The sequence below is a fragment of the Microtus oregoni genome, unplaced genomic scaffold (assembly GCF_018167655.1).
Source record: "Microtus oregoni isolate MIOR12 unplaced genomic scaffold, Mior012 000000F_ref0000247, whole genome shotgun sequence".
Classification (NCBI taxonomy): Eukaryota; Metazoa; Chordata; class Mammalia; order Rodentia; family Cricetidae; genus Microtus; species Microtus oregoni.
The window spans coordinates 33,423,230-33,439,564 of record NW_024543059.1 but is presented as its reverse complement, the minus strand read 5'-3'; the positions used below and the strand labels follow the sequence as shown (position 1 = coordinate 33,439,564).

At 52.7% G+C, this 16,335-nt stretch overlaps 13 non-coding genes across 13 annotated transcripts; all 13 read left to right on the top strand.

The window, feature by feature from the left end:
• The first annotated feature begins 1,072 nt into the window (after window positions 1–1,072).
• LOC121454721 lies at window positions 1,073–1,166 on the top strand. Its single transcript, XR_005975315.1, has one exon. It is a non-coding gene; the product is annotated as a small nucleolar RNA SNORD116 (small nucleolar RNA).
• Window positions 1,167–2,310: 1,144 nt separating this feature from the next.
• Window positions 2,311–2,404, top strand: LOC121454804. Its single transcript, XR_005975327.1, has one exon. It is a non-coding gene; the product is annotated as a small nucleolar RNA SNORD116 (small nucleolar RNA).
• Window positions 2,405–3,553: 1,149 nt separating this feature from the next.
• Window positions 3,554–3,647, top strand: LOC121454713. Its single transcript, XR_005975314.1, has one exon. It is a non-coding gene; the product is annotated as a small nucleolar RNA SNORD116 (small nucleolar RNA).
• Window positions 3,648–4,788: 1,141 nt separating this feature from the next.
• Window positions 4,789–4,882, top strand: LOC121454706. Its single transcript, XR_005975313.1, has one exon. It is a non-coding gene; the product is annotated as a small nucleolar RNA SNORD116 (small nucleolar RNA).
• Window positions 4,883–6,027: 1,145 nt separating this feature from the next.
• LOC121454701 lies at window positions 6,028–6,121 on the top strand. The gene has a single exon (XR_005975312.1). It is a non-coding gene; the product is annotated as a small nucleolar RNA SNORD116 (small nucleolar RNA).
• A 1,149-nt stretch (window positions 6,122–7,270) lies between these two features.
• Window positions 7,271–7,364, top strand: LOC121454695. The gene has a single exon (XR_005975310.1). It is a non-coding gene; the product is annotated as a small nucleolar RNA SNORD116 (small nucleolar RNA).
• A 1,145-nt stretch (window positions 7,365–8,509) lies between these two features.
• Window positions 8,510–8,603, top strand: LOC121454689. Its single transcript, XR_005975309.1, has one exon. It is a non-coding gene; the product is annotated as a small nucleolar RNA SNORD116 (small nucleolar RNA).
• A 1,148-nt stretch (window positions 8,604–9,751) lies between these two features.
• LOC121454682 lies at window positions 9,752–9,845 on the top strand. The gene has a single exon (XR_005975308.1). It is a non-coding gene; the product is annotated as a small nucleolar RNA SNORD116 (small nucleolar RNA).
• A 1,149-nt stretch (window positions 9,846–10,994) lies between these two features.
• LOC121454766 lies at window positions 10,995–11,088 on the top strand. The gene has a single exon (XR_005975321.1). It is a non-coding gene; the product is annotated as a small nucleolar RNA SNORD116 (small nucleolar RNA).
• A 1,145-nt stretch (window positions 11,089–12,233) lies between these two features.
• On the top strand, window positions 12,234–12,327 carry LOC121454672. The gene has a single exon (XR_005975303.1). It is a non-coding gene; the product is annotated as a small nucleolar RNA SNORD116 (small nucleolar RNA).
• Window positions 12,328–13,476: 1,149 nt separating this feature from the next.
• On the top strand, window positions 13,477–13,570 carry LOC121454668. The gene has a single exon (XR_005975300.1). It is a non-coding gene; the product is annotated as a small nucleolar RNA SNORD116 (small nucleolar RNA).
• A 1,145-nt stretch (window positions 13,571–14,715) lies between these two features.
• On the top strand, window positions 14,716–14,809 carry LOC121454662. Its single transcript, XR_005975299.1, has one exon. It is a non-coding gene; the product is annotated as a small nucleolar RNA SNORD116 (small nucleolar RNA).
• A 1,149-nt stretch (window positions 14,810–15,958) lies between these two features.
• LOC121454657 lies at window positions 15,959–16,052 on the top strand. The gene has a single exon (XR_005975297.1). It is a non-coding gene; the product is annotated as a small nucleolar RNA SNORD116 (small nucleolar RNA).
• The last annotated feature ends 283 nt before the right edge of the window (window positions 16,053–16,335 follow it).

The following is a 16,335-nucleotide window of genomic DNA, read 5'->3' as shown; positions in this document are numbered from 1 at the left end:
GCAGTGGCATAGCATCTCTTAGAGTGAAGTCCTGTGGGGAAGGCTTAGTGCACTTTGACATTTGCATTAGCAAGAGAGAGGTTTGCAGGTGCCAGTAGCCCTGGCTGTCAGTTTGTCAGACCTGCTCAGGGAATAGGAGGCATGGTTTGCTCAGGGAACATGTCCAAAGAGAGCTGAGTCCTGAGCCTTGATCTTGAGACTGCCAGGTGGGCGTGTCTTTGTTCATTAATCCAGTGAGCTGGTTTCTGTGCTGACTTTATTCAGAGCAGCCTCTGATGATATTTATTTATTTATTCATTTATTTATGTATCTATCCATTCATTCATTTATTTTGAGTAAGATAGTGCTTGCTGGTGTTGCAGTAGCTGGATGTGTTGGGCTTACAGATATTAGTTGAATGGCTGCAGAGAGGGCCAAATATCACCTTCAAGGCCACGGATGGTGCCAGGCTCAGGCCAAGCCCTGAGACTTGAATAGTTTGCTGTCAGTCATCTGGCAAACCATGCTGGAGGGTTTGGACAGAGCAGGGGAGCTGGCAGAACACTTGTTGCCCGATCATCCCACTGAGACCCACCAGCTCAAGCCCTCCCAGAGCCAGTTTCATGGCTCCCACTGTAACGAGGGCCTGTGCTTTTATGTCTTTACAGTGTTGCTTCTGTGGCACGCACGGCCACAGGGCAGACAGAATGGCCCAACACCCCAGGCCATGCCTAGGGCTGATGGCAGCAGCCTGAGCCTATTGCACTGTTGTCCACTGGTGTTGGTGACTTGCTTGCAGCAGAAGGCCCGAGGACCAAGGTAAGCATGACATGAATTGGAAGCACGAGCTGACGATTGTCGGGTCTTGGTGGTGCTGGGAGGTGTGCCCATTCGTGCCTCCAGACCAGTCTGCACCTGCCTGTAGCAGACTTAGGTCCTCAACGTGCTCCTGCCTTCCATACATGGACACATTGCAACCTCCCTTTCCCAGATGGGGCACGTCTGGGCAGTTCTCGCACTCCCCAACACCCACCCTGGCTTGAGAGGAGACCTACCTCTGAAAGTCTCTGGGCCAGGCCACTCCAGCGTGCTTGGATCGATGATGATTCCCAGTCAATCATTCCTTGGAAAAGCTGAACAAAATGAGTGAAAACTCAGTACCACCGCTCTCATCGAGACTGAGGTCCTGCACCTTGGGTCACCCAGGTTCTCTGGGAGTAGGATACGGGAATGCCAACCACTCCCCTGCTCCTGCCCACCTCCAGCAGTGGCTAGCATCTCTTAGAGTGAAGTCCTGTGGGGAAGGCTTAGTGCACTTTGACATTTGCATTAGCAAGAGAGAGGTTTGCAGGTGCCAGTACCCCTGGCTGTCAGTTTGTCAGACCTGCTCAGGGAATAGGAGGCATGGTTTGCTCAGGGAACATGTCCAAAGAGAGCTGAGTCCTGAGCCTTGATCTTGAGACTGCCAGTTGGGCGTGTCCTTGTTCATCAATCCAGTGAGCTGGTTTCCGGGCCGACTTTATTCAGAGCAGCCTCCGATGATATTTATTTATTTATTCATTTACTTATGTATCTATCCATTCATTCATTTATTTTGAGTAAGAGAGTGCTTGCTGGTGTTGCAGTAGCTGGATGTGTTGGTCTTACAGATATTAGTTGAATGGCTGCAGAGAGGGCCAAATATCACCTTCAAGGCCACGGAGGGTGCCAGGCTCAGGCCAAGCCCTGAGACTTGAATAGTTTGCTATCAGCCATCTGGCAAACCATGCTTGAGGGTTTGGACAGAGCAGGGGAGCTGGCAGAACACTTGTTGCCCGATCATCCCACTGAGACCCACCAGCTCAAGCCCTCCCAGAGCCAGTTTCATGGCTCCCACTGTAACGAGGGCCTGTGCTTTTATGTCTTCACAGTGTTGCATCTGTGGCACCAATGGCCACAGGGCAGACAGAATGGCCCAACACCCCAGGCCATGCCTACGACTGATGGCAGCAGCCTGAGCCTATCGCACTGTTGCCCACTGGTGTTGGTGACTTGCAGCAGAAGGCCAGAGGACCAAGGTAAGCATGACATGAATTGGAAGCACGAGCTGACGATTGTCGGGTCTTGGTGGTGCTGCGAGGTGTGCCCATTCGTGCCTCCAGACCAGTCTGCACCTGCCTGTAGCAGACTTAGGTCCTCAAGGTGCTCCTACCTTCCATGCATGGACCAATTGCAACCTCCCTTTCCCAGATGGGGCACGTCTGGGCAGTTCTCGCACTCCCCAACACCCACCCTGGCTTGAGAGGAGACCTACCTCTGAAAGTCTCTGAGCCAGGCCACTCCAGCGTGCTTGGATTGATGATGATTCCCAGTCAATCATTCCTTGGAAAAGCTGAACAAAATGAGTGAAAACTCAGTACCACCGCTCTCATCGAGACTGAGGTCCTGCACCTTGGGTCACCCAGGTCCTCTGGGAGTAGGATACGGGAATGCCAACCACTCCCCTGCTCCTGCCCACCTCCAGCAGTGGCATAGCATCTCTTAGAGTGAAGTCCTGTGGGGAAGGCTTAGTGCACTTTGACATTTGCATTAGCAAGAGAGAGGTTTGCAGGTGCCAGTACCCCTGGCTGTCAGTTTGTCAGACCTGCTCAGGGAATAGGAGGCATGGTTTGCTCAGGGAACATGTCCAAAGAGAGCTGAGTCCTGAGCCTTGATCTTGAGACTTCCAGGTGGGCGTGTCTTTGTTCATTAATCCAGTGAGCTGGTTTCGGTGCTGACTTTATTCAGAGCAGCCTCCGATGATATTTATTTATTTATTCATTTATTTATGTATCTATCCATTCATTCATTTATTTTGAGTAAGATAGTGCTTGCTGGTGTTGCAGTAGCTGGATGTGTTGGGCTTACAGATATTAGTTGAATGGCTGCAGAGAGGGCCAAATATCACCTTCAAGGCCACGGATGGTGCCAGGCTCAGGCCAAGCCCTGAGACTTGAATAGTTTGCTGTCAGTCATCTGGCAAACCATGCTGGAGGGTTTGGACAGAGCAGGGGAGCTGGCAGAACACTTGTTGCCCGATCATCCCACTGAGACCCACCAGCTCAAGCCCTCCCAGAGCCAGTTTCATGGCTCCCACTGTAACGAGGGCCTGTGCTTTTATGTCTTTACAGTGTTGCTTCTGTGGCACGCACGGCCACAGGGCAGACAGAATGGCCCAACACCCCAGGCCATGCCTAGGGCTGATGGCAGCAGCCTGAGCCTATTGCACTGTTGTCCACTGGTGTTGGTGACTTGCTTGCAGCAGAAGGCCCGAGGACCAAGGAAAGCATGACATGAATTGGAAGCACGAGCTGACGATTGTCGGGTCTTGGTGGTGCTGCGAGGTGTGCCCATTCGTGCCTCCAGACCAGTCTGCACCTGCCTGTAGCAGACTTAGGTCCTCAAGGTGCTCCTGCCTTCCATGCATGGACCAATTGCAACCTCCCTTTCCCAGATGGGGCACGTCTGGGCAGTTCTCGCACTCCCCAACACCCCCCCTGGCTTGAGAGGAGACCTACCTCTGAAAGTCTCTGGGCCAGGCCACTCCAGCGTGCTTGGATCGATGATGATTCCCAGTCAATCATTCCTTGGAAAAGCTGAACAAAATGAGTGAAAACTCAGTACCACCGCTCTCATCGAGACTGAGGTCCTGCACCTTGGGTCACCCAGGTCCTCTGGGAGTAGGATACGGGAATGCCAACCACTCCCCTGCTCCTGCCCACCTCCAGCAGTGGCATAGCATCTCTTAGAGTGAAGTCCTGTGGGGAAGGCTTAGTGCACTTTGACATTTGCATTAGCAAGAGAGAGGTTTGCAGGTGCCAGTAGCCCTGGCTGTCAGTTTGTCAGACCTGCTCAGGGAATAGGAGGCATGGTTTGCTCAGGGAACATGTCCAAAGAGAGCTGAGTCCTGAGCCTTGATCTTGAGACTGCCAGTTGGGCGTGTCCTTGTTCATCAATCCAGTGTGCTGGTTTCCGGGCTGACTTTATTCAGAGCAGCCTCCGATGATATTTATTTATTTATTCATTTATTCATGTATCTATTCATTCATTCATTTATTTTGAGTAAGAGAGTGTTGCTGGTGTTGCAGTAGGTGGATGTGTTGGCTTACAGATTTAGCTGAATGCCTGCAGAGAGGGCAAAATATCACCTTCAAGGCCACGGAGGGTGCCAGGCTCAGGCCAAGCCCTGAGACTTGAATAGTTTGCTATCAGCCATCTGGCAAACCATGCTTGAGGGTTTGGACAGAGCAGGGGAGCTGGCAGAACACTTGTTGCCCGATCATCCCACTGAGACCCACAAGCTCAAGCCCTCCCAGAGCCAGTTTCATGGCTCCCACTGTAACGAGGGCCTGTGCTTTTATGTCTTAACAGTGTTGCATCTGTGGCACCAATGGCCACAGGGCAGACAGAATGGCCCAACACCCCAGGCCATGCCTACGACTGATGGCAGCAGCCTGAGCCTATCGCACTGTTGCCCACTGGTGTTGGTGACTCGCAGCAGAAGGCCCGAGGACCAAGGTAAGCATGACATGAATTGGAAGCACGAGCTGACGATTGTCGGGTCTTGGTGGTGCTGCGAGGTGTGCCCATTCGTGCCTCCAGACCAGTCTGCACCTGCCTGTAGCAGACTTAGGTCCTCAAGGTGCTCCTACCTTCCATGCATGGACCAATTGCAACCTCCCTTTCCCAGTGGGGCACGTCTGGGCAGTTCTCGCACTCCCCAACACCCACCCTGGCTTGAGAGGAGACCTACCTCTGAAAGTCTCTGGGCCAGGCCACTCCAGCGTGCTTGGATCGATGATGATTCCCAGTCAATCATTCCTTGGAAAAGCTGAACAAAATGAGTGAAAACTCAGTACCACCGCTCTCATCGAGACTGAGGTCCTGCACCTTGGGTCACCCAGGTCCTCTGGGAGTAGGATACGGGAATGCCAACCACTCCCCTGCTCCTGCCCACCTCCAGCAGTGGCATAGCATCTCTTAGAGTGAAGTCCTGTGGGGAAGGCTTAGTGCACTTTGACATTTGCATTAGCAAGAGAGAGGTTTGCAGGTGCCAGTAGCCCTGGCTGTCAGTTTGTCAGACCTGCTCAGGGAATAGGAGGCATGGTTTGCTCAGGGAACATGTCCAAAGAGAGCTGAGTCCTGAGCCTTGATCTTGAGACTTCCAGGTGGGCGTGTCTTTGTTCATTAATCCAGTGAGCTGGTTTCTGTGCTGACTTTATTCAGAGCAGCCTCCGATGATATTTATTTATTTATTCATTTATTTATGTATCTATCCATTCATTCATTTATTTTGAGTAAGATAGTGCTTGCTGGTGTTGCAGTAGCTGGATGTGTTGGGCTTACAGATATTAGTTGAATGGCTGCAGAGAGGGCCAAATATCACCTTCAAGGCCACGGATGGTGCCAGGCTCAGGCCAAGCCCTGAGACTTGAATAGTTTGCTGTCAGCCATCTGGCACACCATGCTGGAGGGTTTGTACAGAGCAGGGGAGCTGGCAGAACACTTGTTGCCCGATCATCCCACTGAGACCCACCAGCCCAAGCCCTCCCATTGCCAGTTTCATGGCTCCCACTGTAACGAGGGCCTGTGCTTTTATGTCTTCACAGTGTTGCATCTGTGGCACCAATGGCCACAAGGCAGACAGAATGGCCCAACACCCCAGGCCATGCCTACGACTGATGGCAGCAGCCTGAGCCTATCGCACTGTTGCCCACTGGTGTTGGTGACTTGCAGCAGAAGGCCCGAGGACCAAGGTAAGCATGACATGAATTGGAAGCACGAGCTGACGATTGTCGGGTCTTGGTGGTGCTGCGAGGTGTGCCCATTCGTGCCTCCAGACCAGTCTGCACCTGCCTGTAGCAGACTTAGGTCCTCAAGGTGCTCCTGCCTTCCATGCATGGACCAATTGCAACCTCCCTTTCCCAGATGGGGCACGTCTGGGCAGTTCTCGCACTCCCCAACACCCCCCCTGGCTTGAGAGGAGACCTACCTCTGAAAGTCTCTGGGCCAGGCCACTCCAGCGTGCTTGGATCGATGATGATTCCCAGTCAATCATTCCTTGGAAAAGCTGAACAAAATGAGTGAAAACTCAGTACCACCGCTCTCATCGAGACTGAGGTCCTGCACCTTGGGTCACCCAGGTCCTCTGGGAGTAGGATACGGGAATGCCAACCACTCCCCTGCTCCTGCCCACCTCCAGCAGTGGCATAGCATCTCTTAGAGTGAAGTCCTGTGGGGAAGGCTTAGTGCACTTTGACATTTGCATTAGCAAGAGAGAGGTTTGCAGGTGCCAGTAGCCCTGGCTGTCAGTTTGTCAGACCTGCTCAGGGAATAGGAGGCATGGTTTGCTCAGGGAACATGTCCAAAGAGAGCTGAGTCCTGAGCCTTGATCTTGAGACTGCCAGTTGGGCGTGTCCTTGTTCATCAATCCAGTGAGCTGGTTTCCGGGCTGACTTTATTCAGAGCAGCCTCTGATGATATTTCTTTATTTATTCATTTATTTATGTATCTATCCATTCATTCATTTATTTTGAGTAAGATAGTGCTTGCTGGTGTTGCAGTAGCTGGATGTGTTGTTCTTACAGATATTAGTTGAATGGCTGCAGAGAGGGCCAAATATCACCTTCAAGGCCACGGATGGTGCCAGGCTCAGGCCAAGCCCTGAGACTTGAATAGTTTGCTGTCAGTCATCTGGCAAACCATGCTGGAGGGTTTGGACAGAGCAGGGGAGCTGGCAGAACACTTGTTGCCCGATCATCCCACTGAGACCCACCAGCTCAAGCCCTCCCAGAGCCAGTTTCATGGCTCCCACTGTAACGAGGGCCTGTGCTTTTATGTCTTTACAGTGTTGCTTCTGTGGCACGCACGGCCACAGGGCAGACAGAATGGCCCAACACCCCAGGCCATGCCTAGGGCTGATGGCAGCAGCCTGAGCCTATTGCACTGTTGTCCACTGGTGTTGGTGACTTGCTTGCAGCAGAAGGCCCGAGGACCAAGGTAAGCATGACATGAATTGGAAGCACGAGCTGACGATTGTCGGGTCTTGGTGGTGCTGCGAGGTGTGCCCATTCGTGCCTCCAGACCAGTCTGCACCTGCCTGTAGCAGACTTAGGTCCTCAACGTGCTCCTGCCTTCCATGCATGGACCAATTGCAACCTCCCTTTCCCAGATGGGGCACGTCTGGGCAGTTCTCGCACTCCCCAACACCCACCCTGGCTTGAGAGGAGACCTACCTCTGAAAGTCTCTGGGCCAGGCCACTCCAGCGTGCTTGGATCGATGATGATTCCCAGTCAATCATTCCTTGGAAAAGCTGAACAAAATGAGTGAAAACTCAGTACCACCGCTCTCATCGAGACTGAGGTCCTGCACCTTGGGTCACCCAGGTCCTCTGGGAGTAGGATACGGGAATGCCAACCACTCCCCTGCTCCTGCCCACCTCCAGCAGTGGCATAGCATCTCTTAGAGTGAAGTCCTGTGGGGAAGGCTTAGTGCACTTTGACATTTGCATTAGCAAGAGAGAGGTTTGCAGGTGCCAGTAGCCCTGGCTGTCAGTTTGTCAGACCTGCTCAGGGAATAGGAGGCATGGTTTGCTCAGGGAACATGTCCAAAGAGAGCTGAGTCCTGAGCCTTGATCTTGAGACTGCCAGGTGGGCGTGTCCTTGTTCATCAATCCAGTGAGCTGGTTTCCGGGCTGACTTTATTCAGAGCAGCCTCCGATGATATTTATTTATTTATTCATTTACTTATGTATCTATCCATTCATTCATTTATTTTGAGTAAGAGAGTGCTTGCTGGTGTTGCAGTAGCTGGATGTGTTGGGCTTACAGATATTAGTTGAATGGCTGCAGAGAGGGCCAAATATCACCTTCAAGGCCACGGAGGGTGCCAGGCTCAGGCCAAGCCCTGAGACTTGAATAGTTTGCTGTCAGCCATCTGGCAAACCATGCTTGAGGGTTTGGACAGAGCAGGGGAGCTGGCAGAACACTTGTTGCCCGATCATCCCACTGAGACCCACCAGCTCAAGCCCTCCCAGAGCCAGTTTCATGGCTCCCACTGTAACGAGGGCCTGTGCTTTTATGTCTTCACAGTGTTGCATCTGTGGCACGCATGGCCACAGGGCAGACAGAATGGCCCAACACCCCAGGCCATGCCTAGGGTTGATGGCAGCAGCCTGAGCCTATCGCACTGTTGCCCACTGGTGTTGGTGACTTGCAGCAGAAGGCCCGAGGACCAAGGTAAGCATGACATGAATTGGAAGCACGAGCTGACGATTGTCGGGTCTTGGTGGTGCTGCGAGGTGTGCCCATTCGTGCCTCCAGACCAGTCTGCACCTGCCTGTAGCAGACTTAGGTCCTCAAGGTGCTCCTGCCTTCCATGCATGGACCCATTGCAACCTCCCTTTCCCAGATGGGGCACGTCTGGGCAGTTCTCGCACTCCCCAACACCCACCCTGGCTTGAGAGGAGACCTACCTCTGAAAGTCTCTGGGCCAGGCCACTCCAGCGTGCTTGGATCGATGATGATTCCCAGTCAATCATTCCTTGGAAAAGCTGAACAAAATGAGTGAAAACTCAGTACCACCGCTCTCATCGAGACTGAGGTCCTGCACCTTGGGTCACCCAGGTCCTCTGGGAGTAGGATACGGGAATGCCAACCACTCCCCTGCTCCTGCCCACCTCCAGCAGTGGCATAGCATCTCTTAGAGTGAAGTCCTGTGGGGAAGGCTTAGTGCACTTTGACATTTGCATTAGCAAGAGAGAGGTTTGCAGGTGCCAGTAGCCCTGGCTGTCAGTTTGTCAGACCTGCTCAGGGAATAGGAGGCATGGTTTGCTCAGGGAACATGTCCAAAGAGAGCTGAGTCCTGAGCCTTGATCTTGAGACTGCCAGGTGGGCGTGTCTTTGTTCATCAATCCAGTGAGCTGGTTTCTTGCTGACTTTATTCAGAGCAGCCTCCGATGATATTTATTTATTTATTCATTTATTTATGTATCTATCCATTCATTCATTTATTTTGAGTAAGAGAGTGCTTGCTGGTGTTGCAGTAGCTGGATGTGTTGGGCTTACAGATATTAGTTGAATGGCTGCAGAGAGGGCCAAATATCACCTTCAAGGCCACGGAGGGTGCCAGGCTCAGGCCAAGCCCTGAGACTTGAATAGTTTGCTGTCAGCCATCTGGCAAACCATGCTTGAGGGTTTGGACAGAGCAGGGGAGCTGGCAGAACACTTGTTGCCCGATCATCCCACTGAGACCCACCAGCTCAAGCCCCCCCAGAGCCAGTTTCATGGCTCCCACTGTAACGAGGGCCTGTGCTTTTATGTCTTCACAGTGTTGCATCTGTGGCACGCATGGCCACAGGGCAGACAGAATGGCCCAACACCCCAGGCCATGCCTAGGGCTGATGGCAGCAGCCTGAGCCTATCGCACTGTTGTCCACTGGTGTTGGTGACTTGCTTGCAGCAGAAGGCCCGAGGACCAAGGTAAGCATGACATGAATTGGAAGCACGAGCTGACGATTGTCGGGTCTTGGTGGTGCTGCGAGGTGTGCCCATTCGTGCCTCCAGACCAGTCTGCACCTGCCTGTAGCAGACTTAGGTCCTCAAGGTGCTCCTGCCTTCCATGCATGGACCAATTGCAACCTCCCTTTCCCAGATGGGGCACGTCTGGGCAGTTCTCGCACTCCCCAACACCCACCCTGGCTTGAGAGGAGACCTACCTCTGAAAGTCTCTGGGCCAGGCCACTCCAGCGTGCTTGGATCGATGATGATTCCCAGTCAATCATTCCTTGGAAAAGCTGAACAAAATGAGTGAAAACTCAGTACCACCGCTCTCATCGAGACTGAGGTCCTGCACCTTGGGTCACCCAGGTCCTCTGGGAGTAGGATACGGGAATGCCAACCACTCCCCTGCTCCTGCCCACCTCCAGCAGTGGCATAGCATCTCTTAGAGTGAAGTCCTGTGGGGAAGGCTTAGTGCACTTTGACATTTGCATTAGCAAGAGAGAGGTTTGCAGGTGCCAGTAGCCCTGGCTGTCAGTTTGTCAGACCTGCTCAGGGAATAGGAGGCATGGTTTGCTCAGGGAACATGTCCAAAGAGAGCTGAGTCCTGAGCCTTGATCTTGAGACTGCCAGTTGGGCGTGTCCTTGTTCATCAATCCAGTGAGCTGGTTTCCGGGCTGACTTTATTCAGAGCAGCCTCCGATGATATTTATTTATTTATTCATTTACTTATGTATCTATCCATTCATTCATTTATTTTGAGTAAGAGAGTGCTTGCTGGTGTTGCAGTAGCTGGATGTGTTGGGCTTACAGATATTAGTTGAATGGCTGCAGAGAGGGCCAAATATCACCTTCAAGGCCACGGAGGGTGCCAGGCTCAGGCCAAGCCCTGAGACTTGAATAGTTTGCTGTCAGCCATCTGGCAAACCATGCTGGAGGGTTTGGACAGAGCAGGGGAGCTGGCAGAACACTTGTTGCCCGATCATCCCACTGAGACCCACCAGCTCAAGCCCTCCCAGAGCCAGTTTCATGCCTCTCACTGTAACGAGGGCCTGTGCTTTTATGTCTTCACAGTGTTGCATCTGTGGCACCAATGGCCACAGGGCAGACAGAATGGCCCAACACCCCAGGCCATGCCTACGACTGATGGCAGCAGCCTGAGCCTATCGCACTGTTGCCCACTGGTGTTGGTGACTTGCTTGCAGCAGAAGGCCCGAGGACCAAGGTAAGCATGACATGAATTGGAAGCACGAGCTGACGATTGTCGGGTCTTGGTGGTGCTGCGAGGTGTGCCCATTCGTGCCTCCAGACCAGTCTGCACCTGCCTGTAGCAGACTTAGGTCCTCAAGGTGCTCCTGCCTTCCATGCATGGACCAATTGCAACCTCCATTTCCCAGATGTGGCACGTCTGGGCAGTTCTCGCACTCCCCAACACCCACCCTGGCTTGAGAGGAGACCTACCTCTGAAAGTCTCTGGGCTAGGCCACTCCAGCGTGCTTGGATCGATGATGAATCCCAGTCAATCATTCCTTGGAAAAGCTGAACAAAATGAGTGAAAACTCAGTACCACCGCTCTCATCGAGACTGAGGTCCTGCACCTTGGGTCACCCAGGTCCTCTGGGAGTAGGATACGGGAATGCCAACCACTCCCCTGCTCCTGCCCACCTCCAGCAGTGGCATAGCATCTCTTAGAGTGAAGTCCTGTGGGGATGGCTTAGTGCATTTTGACATTTGCATTAGCAAGAGAGAGGTTTGCAGGTGCCAGTAGCCCTGGCTGTCAGTTTGTCAGACCTGCTCAGGGAATAGTAGGCATGGTTTGCTCAGGGAACATGTCCAAAGAGAGCTGAGTCCTGAGCCTTGATCTTGAGACTGCCAGGTGGGCGTGTCTTTGTTCATTAATCCAGTGAGCTGGTTTCTGTGCTGACTTTATTCAGAGCAGCCTCCGATGATATTTATTTATTTATTCATTTATTTATGTATCTATCCATTCATTCATTTATTTTGAGTAAGATAGTGCTTGCTGGTGTTCCAGTAGCTGGATGTGTTGGGCTTACAGATATTAGTTGAATGGCTGCAGAGAGGGCCAAATATCACCTTCAAGGCCACGGATGGTGCCAGGCTCAGGCCAAGCCCTGAGACTTGAATAGTTTGCTGTCAGCCATCTGGCACACCATGCTGGAGGGTTTGGACAGAGCAGGGGACCTGGCAGAACACTTGTTGCCCGATCATCCCACTGAGACCCACCAGCTCAAGCCCTCCCAGAGCCAGTTTCATGCCTTTCACTGTATCGAGGGCCTGTGCTTTTATGTCTTCACAGTGTTGCATCTGTGGCACCAATGGCCACAGGGCAGACAGAATGGCCCAACACCCCAGGCCATGCCTACTACTGATGGCAGCAGCCTGAGCCTATCGCACTGTTGCCCACTGGTGTTGGTGACTTGCAGCAGAAGGCCCGAGGACCAAGGTAAGCATGACATGAATTGGAAGCACGAGCTGACGATTGTCGGGTCTTGGTGGTGCTGCGAGGTGTGCCCATTCGTGCCTCCAGACCAGTCTGCACCTGCCTGTAGCAGACTTAGGTCCTCAAGGTGCTCCTGCCTTCCATGCATGGACCAATTGCAACCTCCATTTCCCAGATGGGGCACGTCTGGGCAGTTCTCGCACTCCCCAACACCCACCCTGGCTTGAGAGGAGACCTACCTCTGAAAGTCTCTGGGGCAGGCCACTCCAGCGTGCTTGGATCGATGATGATTCCCAGTCAATCATTCCTTGGAAAAGCTGAACAAAATGAGTGAAAACTCAGTACCACCGCTCTCATCGAGACTGAGGTCCTGCACCTTGGGTCACCCAGGTCCTCTGGGAGTAGGATACGGGAATGCCAACCACTCCCCTGCTCCTGCCCACCTCCAGCAGTGGCATAGCATCTCTTAGAGTGAAGTCCTGTGGGGAAGGCTTAGTGCACTTTGACATTTGCATTAGCAAGAGAGAGGTTTGCAGGTGCCAGTAGCCCTGGCTGTCAGTTTGTCAGACCTGCTCAGGGAATAGTAGGCATGGTTTGCTCAGGGAACATGTCCAAAGAGAGCTGAGTCCTGAGCCTTGATCTTGAGACTTCCAGGTGGGCGTGTCTTTGTTCATTAATCCAGTGAGCTGGTTTCTGTGCTGACTTTATTCAGAGCAGCCTCCGATGATATTTATTTATTTATTCATTTATTTATGTATCTATCCATTCATTCATTTATTTTGAGTAAGATAGTGCTTGCTGGTGTTGCAGTAGCTGGATGTGTTGGGCTTACAGATATTAGTTGAATGGCTGCAGTGAGGGCCAAATATCACCTTCAAGGCCACGGAGGGTGCCAGGCTCAGGCCAAGCCCTGAGACTTGAATAGTTTGCTGTCAGCCATCTGGAACACCATGCTGGAGGGTTTGGACAGAGCAGGGGAGCTGGCAGAACACTTGTTGCCCGATCATCCCACTGAGACCCACCAGCTCAAGCCCCCCCAGAGCCAGTTTCATGGCTCCCACTGTAACGAGGGCCTGTGCTTTTATGTCTTTACAGTGTTGCTTCTGTGGCACACACGGCCACAGGGCAGACAGAATGGCCCAACACCCCAGGCCATGCCTAGGGCTGATGGCAGCAGCCTGAGCCTATTGCACTGTTGTCCACTGGTGTTGGTGACTTGCTTGCAGCAGAAGGCCCGAGGACCAAGGTAAGCATGACATGAATTGGAAGCACGAGCTGACGATTGTCGGGTCTTGGTGGTGCTGCGAGGTGTGCCCATTCGTGCCTCCAGACCAGTCTGCACCTGCCTCTAGCAGACTTAGGTCCTCAAGGTGCTCCTGCCTTCCATGCATGGACCCATTGCAACCTCCCTTTCCCATTTGGGGCACGTCTGGGCAGTTCTCGCACTCCCCAACACCCACCCTGGCTTGAGAGGAGACCTACCTCTGAAAGTCTCTGGGCCAGGCCACTCCAGCGTGCTTGGATCGATGATGATTCCCAGTCAATCATTCCTTGGAAAAGCTGAACAAAATGAGTGAAAACTCAGTACCACCGCTCTCATCGAGACTGAGGTCCTGCACCTTGGGTCACCCAGGTCCTCTGGGAGTAGGATACGGGAATGCCAACCACTCCCCTGCTCCTGCCCACCTCCAGCAGTGGCATAGCATCTCTTAGAGTGAAGTCCTGTGGGGAAGGCTTAGTGCACTTTGACATTTGCATTAGCAAGAGAGAGGTTTGCAGGTGCCAGTAGCCCTGGCTGTCAGTTTGTCAGACCTGCTCAGGGAATAGGAGGCATGGTTTGCTCAGGGAACATGTCCAAAGAGAGCTGAGTCCTGAGCCTTGATCTTGAGACTGCCAGGTGGGCGTGTCTTTGTTCATTAATCCAGTGAGCTGGTTTCTGTGCTGACTTTATTCAGAGCAGCCTCCGATGATATTTATTTATATATTCATTTATTTATGTATCTATCCATTCATTCATTTATTTTGAGTAAGATAGTGCTTGCTGGTGTTGCAGTAGCTGGATGTGTTGGGCTTACAGATATTAGTTGAATGGCTGCAGAGAGGGCCAAATATCACCTTCAAGGCCACTGATGGTGCCAGTCTCAGGCCAAGCCCTGAGACTTGAATAGTTTGCTGTCAGCCATCTGGCACACCATGCTTGAGGGTTTGGACAGAGCAGGGGAGCTGGCAGAACACTTGTTGCCCGATCATCCCACTGAGACCCACCAGCTCAAGCCCTCCCAGAGCCAGTTTCATGCCTTTCACTGTAACGAGGGCCTGTGCTTTTATGTCTTCACAGTGTTGCATCTGTGGCACCAATGGCCACAGGGCAGACAGAATGGCCCAACACCCCAGGCCATGCCTACGACTGATGGCAGCAGCCTGAGCCTATCGCACTGTTGCCCACTGGTGTTGGTGACTTGCAGCAGAAGGCCCGAGGACCAAGGTAAGCATGACATGAATTGGAAGCACGAGCTGACGATTGTCGGGTCTTGGTGGTGCTGCGAGGTGTGCACATTCGTGCCTCCAGACCAGTCTGCACCTGCCTGTAGCAGACTTAGGTCCTCAAGGTGCTCCTGCCTTCCATGCATGGACCAATTGCAACCTCCATTTCCCAGATGGGGCACGTCTGGGCAGTTCTCGCACTCCCCAACACCCACCCTGGCTTGAGAGGAGACCTACCTCTGAAAGTCTCTGGGCCAGGCCACTCCAGCGTGCTTGGATCGATGATGATTCCCAGTCAATCATTCCTTGGAAAAGCTGAACAAAATGAGTGAAAACTCAGTACCACCGCTCTCATCGAGACTGAGGTCCTGCACCTTGGGTCACCCAGGTCCTCTGGGAGTAGGATACGGGAATGCCAACCACTCCCCTGCTCCTGCCCACCTCCAGCAGTGGCATAGCATCTCTTAGAGTGAAGTCCTGTGGGGAAGGCTTAGTGCACTTTGACATTTGCATTAGCAAGAGAGAGGTTTGCAGGTGCCAGTAGCCCTGGCTGTCAGTTTGTCAGACCTGCTCAGGGAATAGTAGGCATGGTTTGCTCAGGGAACATGTCCAAAGAGAGCTGAGTCCTGAGCCTTGATCTTGAGACTTCCAGGTGGGCGTGTCTTTGTTCATTAATCCAGTGAGCTGGTTTCTGTGCTGACTTTATTCAGAGCAGCCTCCGATGATATTTATTTATTTATTCATTTATTTATGTATCTATCCATTCATTCATTTATTTTGAGTAAGATAGTGCTTGCTGGTGTTGCAGTAGCTGGATGTGTTGGGCTTACAGATATTAGTTGAATGGCTGCAGTGAGGGCCAAATATCACCTTCAAGGCCACGGAGGGTGCCAGGCTCAGGCCAAGCCCTGAGACTTGAATAGTTTGCTGTCAGCCATCTGGAACACCATGCTGGAGGGTTTGGACAGAGCAGGGGAGCTGGCAGAACACTTGTTGCCCGATCATCCCACTGAGACCCACCAGCTCAAGCCCCCCCAGAGCCAGTTTCATGGCTCCCACTGTAACGAGGGCCTGTGCTTTTATGTCTTTACAGTGTTGCTTCTGTGGCACACACGGCCACAGGGCAGACAGAATGGCCCAACACCCCAGGCCATGCCTAGGGCTGATGGCAGCAGCCTGAGCCTATTGCACTGTTGTCCACTGGTGTTGGTGACTTGCTTGCAGCAGAAGGCCCGAGGACCAAGGTAAGCATGACATGAATTGGAAGCACGAGCTGACGATTGTCGGGTCTTGGTGGTGCTGCGAGGTGTGCCCATTCGTGCCTCCAGACCAGTCTGCACCTGCCTCTAGCAGACTTAGGTCCTCAAGGTGCTCCTGCCTTCCATGCATGGACCCATTGCAACCTCCCTTTCCCATTTGGGGCACGTCTGGGCAGTTCTCGCACTCCCCAACACCCACCCTGGCTTGAGAGGAGACCTACCTCTGAAAGTCTCTGGGCCAGGCCACTCCAGCGTGCTTGGATCGATGATGATTCCCAGTCAATCATTCCTTGGAAAAGCTGAACAAAATGAGTGAAAACTCAGTACCACCGCTCTCATCGAGACTGAGGTCCTGCACCTTGGGTCACCCAGGTCCTCTGGGAGTAGGATACGGGAATGCCAACCACTCCCCTGCTCCTGCCCACCTCCAGCAGTGGCATAGCATCTCTTAGAGTGAAGTCCTGTGGGGAAGGCTTAGTGCACTTTGACATTTGCATTAGCAAGAGAGAGGTTTGCAGGTGCCAGTAGCCCTGGCTGTCAGTTTGTCAGACCTGCTCAGGGAATAGTAGGCATGGTTTGCTCAGGGAACATGTCCAAAGAGAGCTGAGTCCTGAGCCTTGATCTTGAGACTTCCAG